The sequence below is a fragment of the Echinops telfairi genome, unplaced genomic scaffold (genome assembly GCF_000313985.2).
Source record: "Echinops telfairi isolate 266 unplaced genomic scaffold, ASM31398v2 ScPeMD7_655;HRSCAF=1070, whole genome shotgun sequence".
NCBI classification, from domain to species: Eukaryota; Metazoa; Chordata; class Mammalia; order Afrosoricida; family Tenrecidae; genus Echinops; species Echinops telfairi.
In genome coordinates this window covers 34,734,700-34,753,902 of record NW_022104553.1, presented here as the reverse complement: position 1 = coordinate 34,753,902, position 19,203 = coordinate 34,734,700, and the positions used below count along the sequence as shown (strand labels likewise).

The following is a 19,203-nucleotide window of genomic DNA, read 5'->3' as shown; positions in this document are numbered from 1 at the left end:
TCCCTCCGCCTTTCAACCAGCCCCACATGTGATTATCAGCCAGGCTGGCACAATTAACTAACTCAGTGGGTAAAGACAGCTTTAGTGTCAGATTATACTTGAATGATCACCTTTATTTTCTTTATTGCTATAGAGCTTCTGAAAGATCTACTTATTTAGCATTTATCTATTACTTATTAAGTACCAGACACTGTTTTAGTCACTTTAAAACCATTAAATCATGTAAACTTATTAAGGGTCTAATGAGATAGAGCTATTAGTACTACTAATTTACAGATTTGCAAGCTACAGCATGGGGAGGTGAAGTAACTTGCTCAGGGTAATTTGCTGCGATATGAACTACCACCACCCAGTCCCCGCAGTCTGGCTGCACAATCTACATTCCTAATTTTGTACTGTGCTACCTCATTGATTTTGGCTTATGGTTCTAGCCAAAGTGTGTAAGTACAGTTAAACTCTCCTCCCATGCATAACACCTGCTTTACAGCTTCTAAAATTGCATGCCTTCCTTGAGAGACTTTATGTATCCAGGAGCTCAGTCCAAGGCTTGGATCATTTCCCTGGGATAGGTTATGAAGGCACCAAACTGGATGTGATACTGAAAGTGGAACAGGAAGAAGCACCATGGATTTCGGAGGTGGCCTGTCCAGGTTGCCATTGTCAGGGTGAGTGTGATAAATCCAACAAAAAGGGCTTGTACCTTTAAAAATATTTTGGGATTGTCTTATGCGACTTACTCTTAGTGTTATAATCAACAATTGAATTATCGTATATACTCGAGTATAAGCCAACCCGATTATCAGCCAAGGCACTTAATTTTACACAAAAACTGCATTAAAAATGTGCTGAAAACTTGGCTTATACACGAGTATATACAGTAACTATTATAGTCACATGTTGCTTAAGGTCCATGAAATAGGAAGGTTGTGATTTGGATATTATATCAACACCATATTATATATACAGGCAGATTACAAAAGTTCAACTTAAGTACAACCTGTAGTTATGATCCACCACCCCCACCCCCATAAACCGTATTATATTAAAAATTCAAAGTACATCATAACAAATTGGTGCTACTTTGTAACATCAATTCCAGTCAGGATTTCTGAAATTTAGACCTGATAGGACCATGATTGTATAAGTGGTCAGATATTATACAGCACATAATTGTATGAAAACCAAAAAACATTTAAGCCATTTCACGCTTCTACTTAAAATGAAAGCTTTGAAATAACCACCACACAGCTTTCCAAGTAGTAGGAGCAGCAGTAGCAGCAAGATTAGGATTATTGGCTAACACTTAGTGAGCATTTATAGGGTACCAGGGTCTTTTCCCAGCACTTTATATATAGCAACTCACTTAACATTTACAACATTGTGAAGTAGCCAGATTTAGTGCCCATTTATAAATGAGTGCATTATGATAGAGAGGTTAAGAACTTATATTATGACAGAGAGGTTAAGAACTTATATAAGAACATGTAAGTAATTAAAAGACAAAGAACAAGAATTTTCATCCATGTTCTTAATCTCCAGAACCAATGTTCTAAATCAGTGTTTCCCAAAAGGAGTGATATTGCTCCCTCAGGGAATGATCCAATGGCCCTGTAAAGGCAGATACCTATGCTTTATCCAGGATTATGGGCTACAGTACAAAAGCTTTTTATTGCCAGGGGGGCCCTGAGTAATTTTTTCCCCCTGTAAAAGAGGTTGTAGGCTTAATAAGTTTGGGAATCTATGCTCTAATCCATTATGTGCTAGTGCTCTCTGGAGTGCTTTTCTGCCTCCTTTGACCATGCTAATCACCTTTCCCCCCCTTCCAGTCATTAAAAAAATAATTACTATCTATCTATATACACATACACGAATATATATATATATATATATATATATATCCTCTTCTTTAATTTATAACTGTTTTATTGGTGTATAACTTACATATTATGATTGAATTCAATAGTTGAGTCATTCACTCATATCAAGAAGAATTGTACAATCATCACTGCATCAATTTTAGAACATGCTGTCCCCACCCCCACCCCCACCCCATGGTTAAAATGCTTGCTCTTTGTTGGGTACCAGCCACCACAACCAAATGAGACCAAGGAGGCTGTTGTGTAATTGAAGAGTAAATTAAAGAGACATCAGACAAGATAAAGCATGCAAGGGCTCACCTCTGCCACCATGATTTTAAGAGCCAGGTCCACAAAGAAAGAGCTTATATTCGCAACAACAGCTTATATACTCTTGGGGCATGCAAGCCCCCCTAATTACAGGTAACCACATACATAACAGTGTGGGCTGTACCCTAACTCTAAAGGTTAGAGTTCAACCTAACACTAACACTAGTGCTGGAGGCAGGTAAGGGGGAATGGCTGTCTCCAGATCCTAGAGAGAAATAGCACATGTCTGCCCCTATAGTAAAAGTTGCTAGCCAGATAACAATCAGCCACATGTTTGGAAGAGATAACTTTAAAGGTAGCGCTATTATGAGAGGATATAGTGCAGAACAATATTAATTATGAGAATGTGATTGGGACGCATCTCTAACTCACAAGGGTGAAGGCCTCCCTTCACCCTAGAAACCCAGCCTGCCCGATTTCTTAAATATGAGAATAAAGAATTCATCTGCATACACTCTCTTTCCAGACCTGTTTCCCACAGCCCCTAAAATGAGTTGTGCAATCACAATCAATTTTAGTACTCCCTCCTGCCTCCCACCTTCATCCCCACCCCCGTTTTGATATATAATTTACCTATCATACCATTGAATAGTTCGATCATTTGATCATAACAAGGGGAATTGTACAATCACCACCACATCAATCTCAGAGCATCCCCCCCTTTGTTAGTCTGGGTAGACTAGAGAAACAAATTCATAGACACTCATATGTGTATAGGAAAGAGCTTTATATAAAGAGTAATTGTGCATTAAGAAAACATCCCAGTCCAGTCCAGATCAAGTCCATAAGCCCATTATTAGCTCACATGTCCAGTACCAGTCTGCAAATTCTTCACTCATGCAACACATACAATGACACTGAGTGCAGGAAGATCACAGGCCAGTGGGTGGAAAGTCTTGGGCGGCAGCATCTTAGTGCTGGCATGGGTCTCCATGTGGCTTCTCCAGCTCCAGGGCTCTGGCTCCATCAACATAGCTCCATGTGTCTTGTCAACAGGAATGTCTCACAGGCAGTGAGTGTGTGTACCACCTCCAGCGAGCTATTTATCTCCTTATCACCTCCAAATGAGATCATCAAGCCGCAACTCGATTTACAGACTAAACTCCATCTCTTCATTTTTAATAATCTCAAATTGACAACAGATTATGTAACTACCACACACACCCCTCACCCCACCCCTGGTTAAATGGCCTTTAAAATGAGCTGTGCAGTCACCCTCAGTTCTAGGTTCCCTCCTCCCTCCTGCTTTGATTATTTACTCCCAAAATCCCTTTCCTTCCCTTTTTGCCTCCCCCCCTACCCCAATTCCCTATATCCACTTGCATCAGTTATCATCATTATGCATCCTCTCCTGTGCTTCACATCTGGATACTCAAAAGAAAACAATAAAAAGCAAATCACACTAAGGTGGTAAAGATATAAGATCATATTAGTATAAAGACAAAAATACAAATAATGCATAAGAAGGAGAAGACCCCTGTGGATCTTCAAAAAGCCAGGGGAGAAATTTCTGTCATGGAACAACTAAGAGCTACTTACACCCAGTACAAATTCAGGTCGTGTCTATAGGGACGTCAACTGGGCAAATACCTAGTTCAATCCAGCATAATCAAGATGACCATGGTCTCTGCCTCATAGTAAAGCTGTTTGGGACTCTTGCCCTTGGCTAGAGCAGATGTGCCAGCAGCTCCAGTCTGACTAGAAACTCTGCAGATGCATTTTGGGGCTCCCACTGTCCTCCATAGCCTTCTACAAATTAGGTGTTCATAATTGAGTTCTGCTACTTTTCTCTTCACCACATTCGAATTTTGTAGTTGTCCTCTGTGGATCACAAAAGCTGGGGGGTGCTTCTTCTAGGTGGACTTAGCTGACTCCTTGCTTAGATGGCTGCTTGTTTGAACACAAGCCTTTAAGTCCACAGAAACTATTCCGATAGCCGGGAACCATCTACTTTCTTCACCACACTTTGCTGTAGCAGCTTTATCTTCATATCACCCTTTTTTCTAGGTGCTCTGTGTCCTCTATTTTCCCACCCAGCCTTTTTTCCTTCTAAGCTGCATTTTCATCATCCACACTTGGTTGTCCTTTCCATGGTATAACTGTCTCAAAGAACTCATCCATTCTGAGACTACATGTTGTTCACACCTGGTCTCTTTCCCAACAGCTATAATGTGAACTGCTAATACTACTGTGTTTTGTTGTTTACAGTCATAATCTAAGGAAATGGCGGATTTCATTAGAGCTTACTAAAAAATAAAGAAGTAATATTTTTCCTATCTCAAGTTTACAGAGATTCTATCTAGCAAATCAAGAATCTCTGTTAAGTCATAGTTGTTTGTTGATTGCCTTCTTTTATCTAGATCATGTCATTTATCTTGTAACTAATATCCTTGATGATTACTGTGTCACTGCTTGCCTAGTAACACATCTTGTTCAAATTCAGATTCAAATTCAGTAGGTCTACAATGGTTTCAGTAGGTCTGAGGTTTTGCATGTCTAACAAGCTCTCTGATGAGGCTGAAATTGACTGTTGGATAACCACACATTTGAATGGCAAGATGCTATATGGCATTAGCCCCATTTCTCTGTCATTGGGACTGGCAAACAATGGCTATTTGTTTTGGTAAATCAGAACAAAGCCACATTTATATATTTACATATTGTCTGTAACTGTTTTAGCACTATAATAGCAGAGTTGAGTAGTTGTGACAAAGACTGTATGTCCTACAAAACTATTAATATTTACTTTCTTGCCTTTGGGAAAAAGTTTGCTACTTCTGCTCAATAATATCATTTTAAATTTTCTCTATAATACAATATAAAATTATTTCTCTCTGTACTTTGTGACTAACGTTCCATTCCATTTGTGTCCATCATGTGAACCTTCTCCCACCTCCACGTGGACCACCAAGAGGGCCTGAGGTGCGCACACTACCATGTGTCTGGCTCCTTTATTTTATTCTCTCTCTTAGCCTTCCTATCTTCTATGACTTTACTATGATCTTTATATATTACAATGGTACAATTGTGCCTACAGACCCTTTGGTTGTTAGAGGCTGATATCCTCTGACATTGGGTTCTGCCACTCCTAGGACCTCTCATTTTAATATGTCTGGTTTCGCTGTTTTCAAATTTTTTCTTGCAGAAAAGTATACCAATCAGACCAGCAAGGAGCTATATATGGCTGGATTCCAACCCATAAAGCACTTATTGGACTCTGCTGAAACAGGACAATTTTAGGTTGTTAATTGTCTATGTCCAGCACGACGAAATTACATATTCACCCATATTCCATATTCTTCCATATTCCATATTATTAAAACGCAGGAATAAAGGATCCAGCAGTAACGCTGTGGTTCTCAGTCATAGCCGGCATCTCTAACCCATTCTCCATCCCCACCTAGCGTAACATGACACCCTGACTTCCCCAGACTTCTCACAGAAACCTCCCCCTCTCTTCACTGTTCTGCTGGTGCCACCGCCAATGGGGGGAAGTGCAGGCTCCTTCTAGACATAATAATTTATTTCTGTCCCCAAAGTTTATTTGGGATTCCTTTGTTCACTCTCTCCGACTTTCTTCGCCTTCTCGCGTGGGCGCACATCAGTCCCTCTGTCTCTTCCTCTCTCTAGCCCTCCCTTTCTTACTTTCAGCTATTCTCTCTTTACTCTGTCTTCAAATTTCCCCTCACTCTGATCCCTTGACTCTCTTACCATTCTAAACACTTCTAATAAACCTGTTAACTAAAACCCACGCTCTGGGTCCACTTTCCTTTTATTCCCACTCTAACTGAAAATAAGCAATTAGCCATAGGGATGGCATGTTAAGAAGTTATCAAAGGGGCATCAGGTGTGGCTGGGGTCATCGCTGGAAGCTGGGGACTGAAGGGACGTCTGGGTGGGCACAGCTGTGAATCCTCAGCTCTGAGAACTCAACAAAAATCCAGTGGAAGGCTTTTCAGCAGGTTTGTGAGGGACCAGCTTCCCTAAACTGAATGGGTGCTAAGGGGCAGTTGTGTAATTGAAGGGTAAATTAAAAAGACACCAGACAAGATAAAGCATGTGTAAGCGCTCACCTTCACCGTCATGACTTCAGGAGTCAGGGCTACGCAGAGAGCTTGTACTTTAATCTCACAAGCTTACATAATCTGGACACGCAGACCACCGTGAGCACATAGGTAACAGGAAGGGGTTGTACAATAGAAAATACACAAAACAGGAGGGGGACAAGCTTGAGGTATACACGCAATAGGAAGGGGAGGCACTACGAACATACATGTGACAGGAAGGCACAAATGTAACAAGATGGGAAAGTTCTAGAATCAAAAGGGCAGCCTAACCTTGGTCATCTGACCTTAGGTTGACTTAACCTTGGGTGTCTTTGGGTTCTCCTTCAGGGGAACAATCCAGTATCCTTATCAGGTGGGACAGTCCTATTCAGGGTGGGACAGACAACAGGGTATGAATGCTTTAGATGGCTGACAACCTTCAAGCAATTGACATCCAAGGGTTTAGTCAATGACCATGTGTTTGCAAACATCACCTTGAATTTGGCATTATGATGGGGGGCCATTGTGGCGAATAACTTTCACTTAGGAGAATGTGAGTGGGACACATCTCCAACCCACAATGTGAAGGTTTCCTCCCTGAAAGCCTTGGCCTCCCAGACTCCTTAATGTATGAATGTTGAGAGTTTGTTCTCATACACTCTCTTCCAGGTTCTGTTTCCCACACAGGTTTAATAGATGACAATGATATTTATTGATGGTAACTCTATTATTGGTCCTCCAGACACACTTTATGAAGGTGGTGTTTTTATGGCTCATCTCACTTTCCCAAAAGATTATCCCCAGCTCAAGGACGACCAAGGTTAGGCTGCCATCTTGAATCTAGGAGCCACCCATCTTGTCACATGTGTACCCCAATCCCTCCCCTTCCTATTGCATGTACACCCCAAGATTGCCCCCTTCCAATTGCTTGTATTGACAATGGCACTCCCTTCCTGTTAGGTATGTGGTTACCTGTAATCAGGGGGGCTTGCATGCCCCCTAAGGATATATAAGCCGTGGTTAGAAATACACGGTGTCCCCCTGCCTCCTCTTTTCTCCCACTCCACGTGGACCACCAAGAGGGGCTGAGGCGAGCATGTTACCATGAAATGTGTCTGACTCCTTTATTTGATCTTCTCTCCTATTTTCTATGACTGTATTATAATCTTTATATATTATAGCCATACAGTTGCACAACCCACATGGTTGTTAACGGCTGGTTTACTCTAACCGCACCCATCTCTCCTATTGGATGTAGCAATGACCTTTTTGGCTTTTGAGAGCTCTTGAACCCAGTCATGACCCTCAAGAACTAAAGAGTTGGTTCTGAATTCAATATATCCTAAACAATTCAGAATTCTAAATGCCACCTTCCTCTTCCCCCAGCACTCCTCCAGCTGCCTAATCTTAAGGTTGGATAAATAAAGCATGCGCAGCTATAGGCTTTTGACTTACCGTTTGGATTTGCTATAACAAATGCTGTTCAGCCTTCAACCCTTCCCCTAGCCCTTCTCCCTTCTTTGCCTCTATTCTCTACTGCAGTATGAAGAAATTGCGGTGTATATTCTCATGTAATTTGATTTTGGAATTCTGCCACCTTAAGTAGTGAGTTCTTCCAAAATAGTTTTTGTTCCCAATTAAAAAAGAAAAGTTATCAAAGGAAATAATAAAATCCAAATCCACAGGAGGGTACAGTTTCAGAGTTTACATTCTGAACACCCAGTTTGCAGAAGGCTGTGGATGATAGTGGAAGCTTAAAATCCATTTGCAGGGTCCACACATGGATTAAGCCTCTGGTGAATTCCTTTTGATCATAGACCAGGGATGTGAATAGCCTTGCTATTCCGAGTCATGGCACTCAGAGTACAGTGGAAAGTATGTTACTGCAGATGCAATTAGATTAAATAGCACACCAGCCTGTGTGATCATGTGGTGTCCAACGGATCAGGTATCAGGCATCAAAGAACAAAAAATCATATCATTGTGTGCTCATCTCCCAGATACAATCACTGAAGACAAATGGGTGCATAAGCAAATGTGGTGAAGAAAGCTGATGGTGCCTGGCTATCAAAAGATATATCATCTGCGGTCTTAAAGGCTTGAAGGTAAACAAGCAGCCATCTAGCTCAGAAGCAACAAAGCCCACATGAAAGAAGTACACCAGCCTGTGTGATCATGAGTTGTCGATGGGATCAGGGATCAGGCATCAAAGAACAAAAAATCAAATCATTGTGAATGAGGGGGAGTGCAGAGTGGGGACCCAAAACCTATCTGTAGGCAACAGGACATCCCCTTACAGAAGGGTCGCAGGGAGGAAATGCACTAGTCAGGGCGCAATGTAGCAATGATGAAACATACAACTTTCTTTATACAACTTTCTTCTAGTTTCTAAATGCTTCCTCCACCCCCACCCCACCCCCACTATCATGATCCCAGTTCTACCTTACAAATCTGGCTAGACCAGAGGATGTACCCTGGTACCGATAGGAACTGAAAACACAGGGAATCCAGGACAGATGATCGCTTCAGGACCAGTGCTGAGAGTGGCAATACTGGGAAGGTGGGGTAGAAAACGGGAACCGATTACAAGGATCTACATATAACCTTCTCCCTGGGGGATGGACAATAGAAAAGTGGGTTAAGGGAGATGTCGGGCAGTGTAAGATGTGATGAAGTAATAATAATTTGTAAATTATCAAGGGTTCATGAGGAAGAGGAATCAGGGAGGGAGGGGAAAAGATGAGGAGCTGATACCAAGGGCTCAAGCAGAAAGCAAATGTTTTAAGAATGATGATGGCAACAAATGTACAAATGTGCTTGACACAATGGATGGATGTATGGATTGTGATAAAAGTTGTACAAGCCCCCAATAAAATGATTAAAAAATTAAAATTTAAGAATAGATTTTTAAATTTTTAAATAAATAAATAAAACTAACACTTTATCATATAATCTCCCCTTTGATCCATTTAAAATTTGCTCTAGTTTTTAATGCTTTTCTGCTTTCTTTTTGATTGAGGTTTGACTTTGGCATTGTGGTTATTTTGCTTGTTCGTTCTCTTTCTGTATGTTTGTCTGCATACGAAACCCAGAATAGGCAAAGCTAGAGAAACAGTGACTGCATCGCTGGTTTCCTGGAGGGTATTCCAAAGGAGGTTGTGCAGAAAAGTGAAGCTGATCACAATGAGTAGAAGAAGAAAATGTTCTAAAATTGATTATGATGATGATTGCACAACGTCTTTTAATATGATTGAACTATGAATTGTATGATAGATGAATTATATGCCAGTAAGACTGTGAAACAATAAACAGAAAAATAGAAGTTTTCCAAAGAAATACTTACAATATATATGAATATTGATATAACCAAGCAATATATGGCAGCTGTAGGAATCAGGCCAAAACGGCCAGAGCAAGATATCGAGGGTTACTTTGATGAAGAGGTAGTAGTTGAAGTCCTTTGACTGATGAGTGGAAATGGGATAGTAGGTAAGGAAGTGCACACTAAAAAACATACTTTTTTCTCAATGAAAGCTTTTAAAATTTTATTGTGGTACATTTTCCATTATAAGCATTTTTACATTTTAAATATACAACTCAATGATGTTATTCTTAGGCAAATTCTAACTTGATTAAAAGAAAAATAATTTTAAAATCAAAATAGTATAGTAAGCAGAGCACAACTAAGTATTAAGTTAAATGAAGACCGAACAGGACGTTAATTAGCTAAATGGTAGGGAGGAAAAGTAGCAAAAGAGCAATAAAATATAGATTTCAGGGTAGTTAAGACCTATTGATGAGAAAGAAATAATAAAATTCACCAACTCCTGCCTAGGTTCATGCAGTTTTGTCAAATCCAAAATTGCTTCTCAAATCCAATAAAGGAATGGCTATTCTGTCTCCAAAATGATCTCTATAGGTAATGAAATCCACTTTCAACACTCCAACTATTTCTTCTACTTGAACAAATTCTACTTGAATGTTTTTAACCATCTTATAATTTTCCTCTGATTTTTGACTCAAGATTTTATTTTGAAGATTTTACTTTGTGGATTTTAAAGAAATGTCTTAGATCATACATTAAGACAATTAACTTGCTTAAAAGCCTACATCTTATATAAACTATGCAGCACCTAGCAGACTATCTGCATAAATTTAAGGTCAAATGTTTTTGATTTAATATTTCATAATGTTAATTCTCCCCAAACTGATCTACAGATTCATTTCAACCTCAATCTAAATCATAACAGTAATTTGGGGGTGGGGAATAAAAATGCAAACACAAATTTTCAATGGAACAAAATTTACTCTACCATATATCCAGTCTAATTATATGCTATAGTAGCTCGCAGGGAGCCCTGGTGGGGTAGGGTTTACACATTGGTCTGTGACCTAAATGGTGAGCGGTTGAAACCATCAGCAGCAACATGGGAGAAAGCCTGGCTTTCTTTCTCCTCCTGTAAACAGTCAGTCTCAGAAGTCCAAAAGGGGTCACTGTGCGTCCACACTGACTCAATGGCAAAAGTTTGGTGTTGGATAGTAGGCAGTGCGTTAACTGTCAGAAGTACCTCAGGCATTTTAGGTCTGCTAAAGACGAAGATGTTACTTCAGGTGTATTACCAGGCATGGAATATGGGGACAATGCAGCAAGAGAGCATCCACCAGCAAGCAGCATAGAGGAGCCACTGGCAGGGGAAGAGGACAAGAGGACTCAGGAGTGAGGGGCGGGAGGCTTTATGTTTAGAGGCAACATCTCCCAGCAGCAAACTGGGTGTCTCAGAGCGTGCTGAAGGGCGGCAGTGGCCTGGGGTCTTCACAACTACAGTTTATCTTAGCTGTGGCTAGTAGATATTGGGCACATTTTGCAGGCAAAATGGGAAAGCTGTAAATGGCAACAACCAAAAAAAAGCGTATTTGGACTACTTAAAATGAAAACAACTGATGTGTAAAAGTTGGATTTGGTAATGGTGGGCTTCTAAAATAAAATATGTGAATAGAATAATTGCCTTCGATATGAAGAAAAAAGGCACTTGCTATGCTGAACTGTAAGTGGGGGCAAAAAGCAAGAAAGCTCATATGGAAGAAGTCTTGGACCCTTAAGGGTAGCTTCTGGATAATATCTCAGAGGTGGTACTTCCTAAGCATCCTGCTTCCCGCCACACCATCCCTCACTTACCTGAACACAACAAGCCTCTCATCGATTCTGTCAACCTTGTTCTGAAAAGGAGATCACAGCTGGTTAGAGTTGGAGAGTCCTCCTTGCAAGAAAGACATATGACTATGGAAGCCATCCCAGCTATGAGCTCCCTCCCTTGTAGAACAAGGAAAAGAAGCCACGACAGGAAGGACCAGAGAGAGATGGAGGAGAGAAAGGCCTTTGGAGCCACATTGAAGCTGCTCACTAACCACTCGCTCATTCCATTCCAACTCCAACCATCCCTGTGGGAACAGGGACCCAAAATTCAGTTGGTTACTTGAAATAAGCACTTCACAGTGAAAGATGTTCCTGGGGGTATAATCTAAACTGGGGGGGGGGGGGAGGCACAGTTATCCTTACCTGCTGAAATCAGATTGCTGTCATTCTCCTACATTGCTTCTCTGTGCAAATCCATCTGACCAGAGTCCAGGCGTTCCCATTCCTCCAGAAAGAGGCCTATGACCACATCCCCGAACATCATTAACCCCTGAAACAACAAACATGGGTTCACATGGAAGGAGAAAAGAAAAAGATGGTATTAGAGGAGGGGGGGCTCTAAAGAAAATCGAGATGAGTGAGCAAATTAAAGGGGCTGGGATCCTATTATATCAGCAGATGGCTTATCTCTTGTGTACAGAGGACTGTACCTAAAAGTCAGATGAACCAGTAAGCATCCAGCTTAATACCTGGCACATAGTAAATATCTTCTAATAGACAAGCATGTACCTTATTGGGGTTATTCCTAGATATCTACATTTTGGGTAGCTTTAAAAAAGGGGCTTTTACTCCCCAAATCTTCCACATCTGTTGTCTGTATGAACAGAGCCTACTGATTTCTGTATATTGATTTTGCACCTTCCTTGAGTCTCTTACTAATTTCACTAGTTTTGTCTACAAGATGTGCCTGCTGCCTACGTTGTTGAAGAGCCCCCAGATAGAGTTTTAAAAAAAGGTACAAATACAAAATTCTACTGGCTGAGATTAATTTGTAACCCCCCATATCAACAGTTACAATGCTTTCTTCACAGTCATTTATGGATATGTGAGGAACAGCAAAACAATTTTCAGCTGAGGCTGAACAAGGCAATGCTTTTTGCCTTCTCAACTCGTACGCAAGCAAATATCCTTTCCATAGTGAATTTTCACATTTTTTGCGTTTTATTGATCCCACTGCTTTAAAATGACCCCCAAGTATAATGCTAAAGTACTATCTAGTGTTCGTACACACAAGAAGGCTGACAGGTGCTTTACTGAGAAAACATTGTGTATTAGGTAAGCTAACACTATTAGACATGAGTCACTGTTGTTGGCCATCAGTTCAATGCTAAGGAGTCAACAACATAAATATATCGAGTAAAATGTCTTTAAAGGGAAACACACAAAAACAGAGTTATATATGATAAAAATATTGTGGCCAGAGGTTGAGTATTTACTAATTAAGTGATCTAGGTGACTTTATAAAGCATGTGGAGCCCCAGTGGTTCGGTGGGCTATACACACTGAATTGCTAACCACAAAGACAGTGGTTCAAACCCACCAGCCACCCCTCACGAGAAAGATAAAGTTGTCTACTCTCATAAAGATTTAAAGTCTCTGAAACTCAATGAGGAAGTCACTATGAGTCACAATAGAGTAGACTCAACGGCGGTGAGTTTTTTATAAGCTGCAAATGAGAATTGACTCTGTGTTTGTGTACACTTGTGTGTATAAATCATTATATGCCCTTCACATTTGGCAAAAGTTTTAAATCTGACACTACTGATCTCAGTTTGTTATTGAGAAAGTTTCCTTTATAGTATTTATTAAACTTACACATACACTTTATGTATACACTATGCTATATAAGAAAAATAACCACAGCCCCTTCATGCAAATAAATAATAGATATCTTAATTAAAGTTATTTATAAAGGTCATTTGATGATATGGGAGAATATTTATAACACACACCCGCCCCCCCAATAAAGCCATCTTAAGTTGCTAACAAGCATGTGGTTGCTACTACATAAGCTTGAAGGTTACCTGCTTGAATGCTACTTGCCGGAAGATTGTCTGCCTTCAAGGGCAATCAGACCTACTGTCTTTCCCACCCTAAGTAGGCCCCACTCCCTCCTGATAAGGATCAGACTGTTTTCCTGAAGAGCTCAGGGGCACCTAAGGACAGGCCAGCTCAGACTACCAAGGTTAGGCTGCCATTTGACTCTAGAACCCACCCGTCTTGTTACAGATATGCCTTCCTGTCACATGTATGCCTCTAGTACTGTCAGGCAGTCTAGCATAGGCGCTGGGGCATCCATAACGCATGCCCATTGGTCCTAGCTACGGAATCAAAGGAGCGGCACCCTGCACATGCTCAGAAGTTCAGGTTTCCCGCCAGGTACGTGTGGGAGGGCGCTGCACCTGGATTGGCCCACCTAGGCCAGGTGAATTCAATTCAGCCAATGGGGTCGACCAAGGGTCGTCCACCAGGCCTCCCCACCGAATAATTGAAAAGGCAGGAGCATGGATTCGACCATGTGACTCTGCGAGCAGTTTCCAGGCAGGCTGCACGTTCCGGAGGAGTCCTATGGGTGTGTATGAAAACCCGAAGCTTCTTCTAACGCCCATAAAACTCACTTGGATCACAAACCAGGCTTCAGCGTGAATTCTTTCTCATGCGGAGCCAAGGACCGAGATATATCTCCCCCACTGAGAGATCTAACAGTACCTCCCCTTCCTATTTTTTGTATACCCCTAGCTGGTCCCCATCATGTATGTGTATCCCTCTAATTATTAGAGTCTAATACAACCCCTTCCTGTTAAGTACGTGGTTACTGTGACTTGCATGCCTGAGATTATATAAGGCTGTGAGAGAATTCATTATTCCCTCATTCTGGTTCCAGTCTCCATCAGAATGGGTGAGCTCTTGCATCTCTTTAATGTACCCCTCAATACACAACTGTCCCCTAAGGGCCCATCTGGATGTGGGACTGAACCCCACAAAAAAGGTGTGCTATAAAACAGTGGTGCTTAATTTGATTTTTGAAAAATGGAAACAAATGGCCATTAACAGTTAAATTTTATCTATTTTTTCCATGGCAAGTCTGTATTTTCAAAATTTCTAAAATCATGTTTTTCTTTGAAAATTATTGTATTTGAGAAGACAAGAACTCTATACAGTGAAGTGTGGCCATTTTCTAAATAAATGAATATTTTAAGGACTTAAAATCAAATGAGGCGTTCCTGGGTGGAACAAATGATTTAAGTGCTCAGCTATTAATTAGAAGGTTGACAGACTGAATCCACTGGGAGGCACTGTGGAAGAAAGGGTGGGTGATCTACTTCCAAAAGAATATGGGTACTAAAAACCCTATGGAATACAACTCTCCTCTCAAACACTGGGCTTATTAAGAGTCAAAACTGATGCCACAATAGTTTTGGTTATAATTAAATTACTCATCCTTATTAAGCAAGAATTTTCAGAAGAAAGAGTAGAGTCAAAATCTAACACACCTTGGACACTGTTTCTAATGCATTCATGGTGCATTCTTTCCCTCTCCTTCTGGGCACCTTACTTAGAGAAGGGTAGGACTAGGGGAGAAGAAAATTCTTGTGTTTTTCTTGGTATCCAAATGGGTCTGGTCAGCGATAATCCCAGCCCTGCCCCTATCACTGCCCCAACACCTGGAAAGAAGATCATAGGACCATTAAGCATCCTGACCAAATCCCAGCATCTTAGGGTCAGGATGAGGTCACTGCTAGTCAGAACAAGAATTGGATCCCATCTTCAAAACTAGAGGTCTTTAGTAAGAATCGCACAGTTGACAGAATCTCCACCAAATCAAAATCAAGCCCGTTGCCCAATGAGTAGATTCCAACTCACAGCAAGTGTGGGATGAAACAGGCCTTTTCCCTAGCTCGTCTCCCCCAAATATATGTGAGACCTAGGAACACACTTAGAAGCAAGCTGCTTAGAAGTTATCTCCCTGAAAAAAAAAAAAAAAAAAAAAGAAGTTATCTCCCTGAAGGCATCAGCCATCCAGAGCAATTAGACAATATTGTTTATCCCACCTTAGGTGGGGCTCACACCCTGCTGAGGAGGACAATGATTGTTTCCCTGGAGAGTCCAGAGAAAAGTCCAAGCCCATTCAAGGATGACCAAGGTTAGGCTGCCATCTTGAATCTAGAATCGGCCCATCTTGTCACATGTGTACCCCTAATCCTTCCCCTTCCTATTGCATGTACACCCCTAGATCATCCCCTTCCCATTCCTGTACTGCCTTTCATGCAATCCCTTCCTGTGACATATGTGGTTACCTGTAACCAGGACGGCATGCACGCTCCTAAGTATACATAAGCCCTGGTCAGAAATATATTACCTCTCTCCTCCTGCTCTCTGCTGGAACTTGGCAGTTGAGATCATGGCTGTCCATGAGGTAAGCATGCTACCATAAAATGTGTGTGACTCCTTTATTTTACCTTCTCTCCTATCTTCTATGACTTTACTATGATCTTGGTATATTATAGCCGTACAATTGCGCCTGTGGACCTCCCACAATGGTCAAAGGTTGGTTACTCTGACAAGCAAGCCTCTGAGACAGAGTGCAATTGCTCCATAGGAATTCCATGGCTGCACATCTGTACAAGAGCCCACCTTTCTCCCACGGAATGGCTGGAGTGGCGGGGTGTGTCAAACTACTGACCTTTCTGTTAGCAGCCGTGCACTTTAACCTCTGTGCCACATATAGGTCAGGTCAGACATTAACTAAGGAACACATATACCCACAACCACACATGGTCAATAGCAACCACACACCCTCCATAGGGCACACTGAGTTACAACTCCATAGTCTCAGGCACTCCTCAATGTCGCAATCATACACTCAAGCGATCTCCTGTGGGTTTCCGAAATTGTAACTATTTACGGGAATTGAAAGCCCAGTTTTTCTCCCCTGGAGCTGCTGGTGGTCTTGAACTGCCAACCACGATGATCGCAGGCCAATCCATCACCAATGCACCACCAGGGCTCGGCTAGTGCCCTCAGGGACCATAAAAACTAGTTTCTTATCAATATCTCCTATCAATACATGACAGCGGTGTCAACAATCTCCCACAGTGTCTGCCGACACCATCTCACCACCTCCTCTTTTTCAGGCCGCTCGGCCAGCCGGCACAGGTTCGAGACCCCACGCCCCAGCCCCGCCCCACCCCCGGGGCTCCTCACCTCAGGTCTTTCAGGTCGGACCCTGCAGAGGTGAACGGTCCCCTCGGGAGCCCATCGGATCTGTCGCCTTTAGAATCAAACCGTCCTGTCAGGCTTCCTACGAACAGAGGCCGCCACGTGGTCCTGGGAAACGTGGTGCACAGCGAGGCCCCCGTTGACCAATGGCGTGCGTGCGTGCGGCCAATAGGGCCCACCCCCAACGGCGTCTCGGCGCCACTTGGCGTCACATCCGGTCTGAGTTTACCTTCCGCGCGCGGGAAAGCGGACCTCCTTCGCGGACTTCCCCTGTCCGCACGGGTCCCCTCCCGACCGGAAGTCGAATCTAGCCGCGAGTCCTTCTGGGAGATGTGGTTCCAGGCTGCGCTCTCTGCCGGGCGAGCAGCGGCGGTGCGGCACCCACCGATCGCCGTCTTCACCCACCTCCCGGAGGCCGCGGGCCGCTTCCCGCCGGGGCCGGCCGCGTTCCCGCCGCGCGGGGAGAAGGGCGCCTGAGGTGGGGCCCCTGCAGTGGGGCGCCGCGGGCGGAACACGGAGCGAAGGCTCGAGAGAGGAACGGCTGTAGGGAACCCGGCGGAGCAGGAGGGGTGTCAGTGTGAGCGTCCCTGCTTGAAGAGTGATGGGAGTTGTCGGAGCAAGAAACTGGAGGGAGGGAGGGAGGGAGGGAGAGAGAGAGAGAGAGTTGTGTGTGTTGTGTGTGTGTGTGTGTGTGTGTGTGTGACAGACAGACAGAGACCAGACCGTGAGACAGACTGATCTGGCATATGTGATTGTGGTGATATGTATGAATAGTTGTTCCAGGTGATAATGGTGTGTGTGTGTGTGTGAGAGAGAGAGAGAGAGAGAGACAGACAGACAGACAGAGACCAGATATGTATGAATAGTTGTTCCAGGTGATAATGGTGTGTGTGTGGTGTGTATGTGTGTGTGTGTGTGTGAGAGAGAGAGAGAGAGAGAGAGAGACAGACAGACAGACAGACAGAGACCAGACCGGTCGTGAGACAGATTGATCTGGCATATGTGATTGTGGTGATATGTATAATTAGTTGTTCCAGATGAGAATGGTGTGTGTGTGTGTGTGTGTGTGTGTGTGTGTGAGAGAGAGACAGAGACTGATAGACTGGGACCAGACCATGAGACAGACTGATCTGGCATATGTGATTGTGATATGTATGATTAGTTGTTCCAGATGAGAATGGGGTGTGTATGTGTGCATGTTAAAGAGATGGTTACCATGATGGCGTGAATACTTGTGATGGTTTGAGAGGTCGCGATATATGTAATTGGATGTGTAGGATAGCGTGAGTAATCATGAGTGTGGGTGATGATAAGTGTATTTGGACTTACACTTATCAATCATATGGTCATGAAACGTGTGGTAGCATGTGCCAGAGAGAAAGAACGCCAGAGCTTGGGGAGATAGGTTGTGATGATCCTATATGGGGTTCATCGCTGTAGCATTTGACCTTGTTGGTAAACTCTTCTAAAGCATTTCTGTATTTGCTGCCTCGTGGTTCTCCTTCCCTGTTACCCACTCCATTTTAGTCTTCTCGCCAGGCTCATTGTTATCTCATTATCTTACAGCTTGTATTCTTTATAGGATGAGTTGAGATATGCGCCTCGTGTGTCACTCCTGGGGCCCAGGCTTAAAGGGACAGTGGTTGCTCCGGCATGAGCTTCTCATGGTGGATCACCAAAGCACAGGAGCACAAAACAGAACTTGCACATGTCCTTAGAATCTCTGCCCCTCATATTCTATTGGCCCAAACACATCATGTGTCTAAGTTGAACATCACTAAGTGGGACACTGCTACATTCACAGTAGGAAGGCAGGGTCAAATTACATGGCAGAGTATGAATTTATGTTAATTAGGGGTGAGCCTGGAGTGCTGGTGGTGGTGTGGGCTGCTAACCAAAAGGTGGGAAATTCAAACAAGTCACTGCTGAAAAATGATAACGCCGTTCCAATAAAGATTTGTCTCTGAAACCCTATATAGGGTCATTATCAAAACTCATTGCCATCAAGTCAATGCTGGCTCATAGTGACTCTAGACCAGGTAGAGCTGCCTCTATGAATTGCCAAGACTGTTTTGTTTGTTTTGTAAATCATTTTATTGGGAGCTCATACAACTCTTATCATAGTCCATCCATCCATTGTGTCAAGCACATTTGTACATTTGTTGCCCTCATTTTCTTTCTCAAAACATTTGCTTTTTACTTGAGCCATTGGTATCAGCTCCTCATTTTTCCCCTCCCTCATGAACCCATGGTAATTTATAGATTATTATTATTTTTCCATGCCTTACACCGTCCGATGTCTCCCTTTACCCACTTTTCTGTTGTCCGTCCCCCAGGGAGGATTATTGTGATCCGTTTCCCCCCTTCCCCCACCTTTCCCTTACCCCCCTGGTAACTACTCTAGGGGTTTATCTGTCCTGGATTCCCTGTGTTTCCAGTTCCTATCTGTACCAGTATACATCCTCTGGATTTGTAAGGTAGAATTGGGATCATGATAGTGGGGCCGGGGGGAGGGGAAGCATTAAAGAAATAGAGGAAAGTTGTATGTTCACTGGTG

The 19,203-nt window shown here is 42.7% G+C and overlaps 1 long non-coding RNA gene across 1 annotated transcript; it reads right to left on the bottom strand.

Moving 5' to 3' along the window:
• Positions 1–9,831: 9,831 nt before the first annotated feature.
• On the bottom strand, positions 9,832–16,717 carry LOC123522005. The gene is made up of 3 exons (XR_006680323.1): positions 16,632–16,717; positions 11,790–11,916; positions 9,832–11,449 (listed from the first exon to the last, which is right to left on the bottom strand). It is a non-coding gene; the product is annotated as an uncharacterized LOC123522005 (long non-coding RNA).
• Between the last annotated feature and the right edge of the window lie 2,486 nt (positions 16,718–19,203).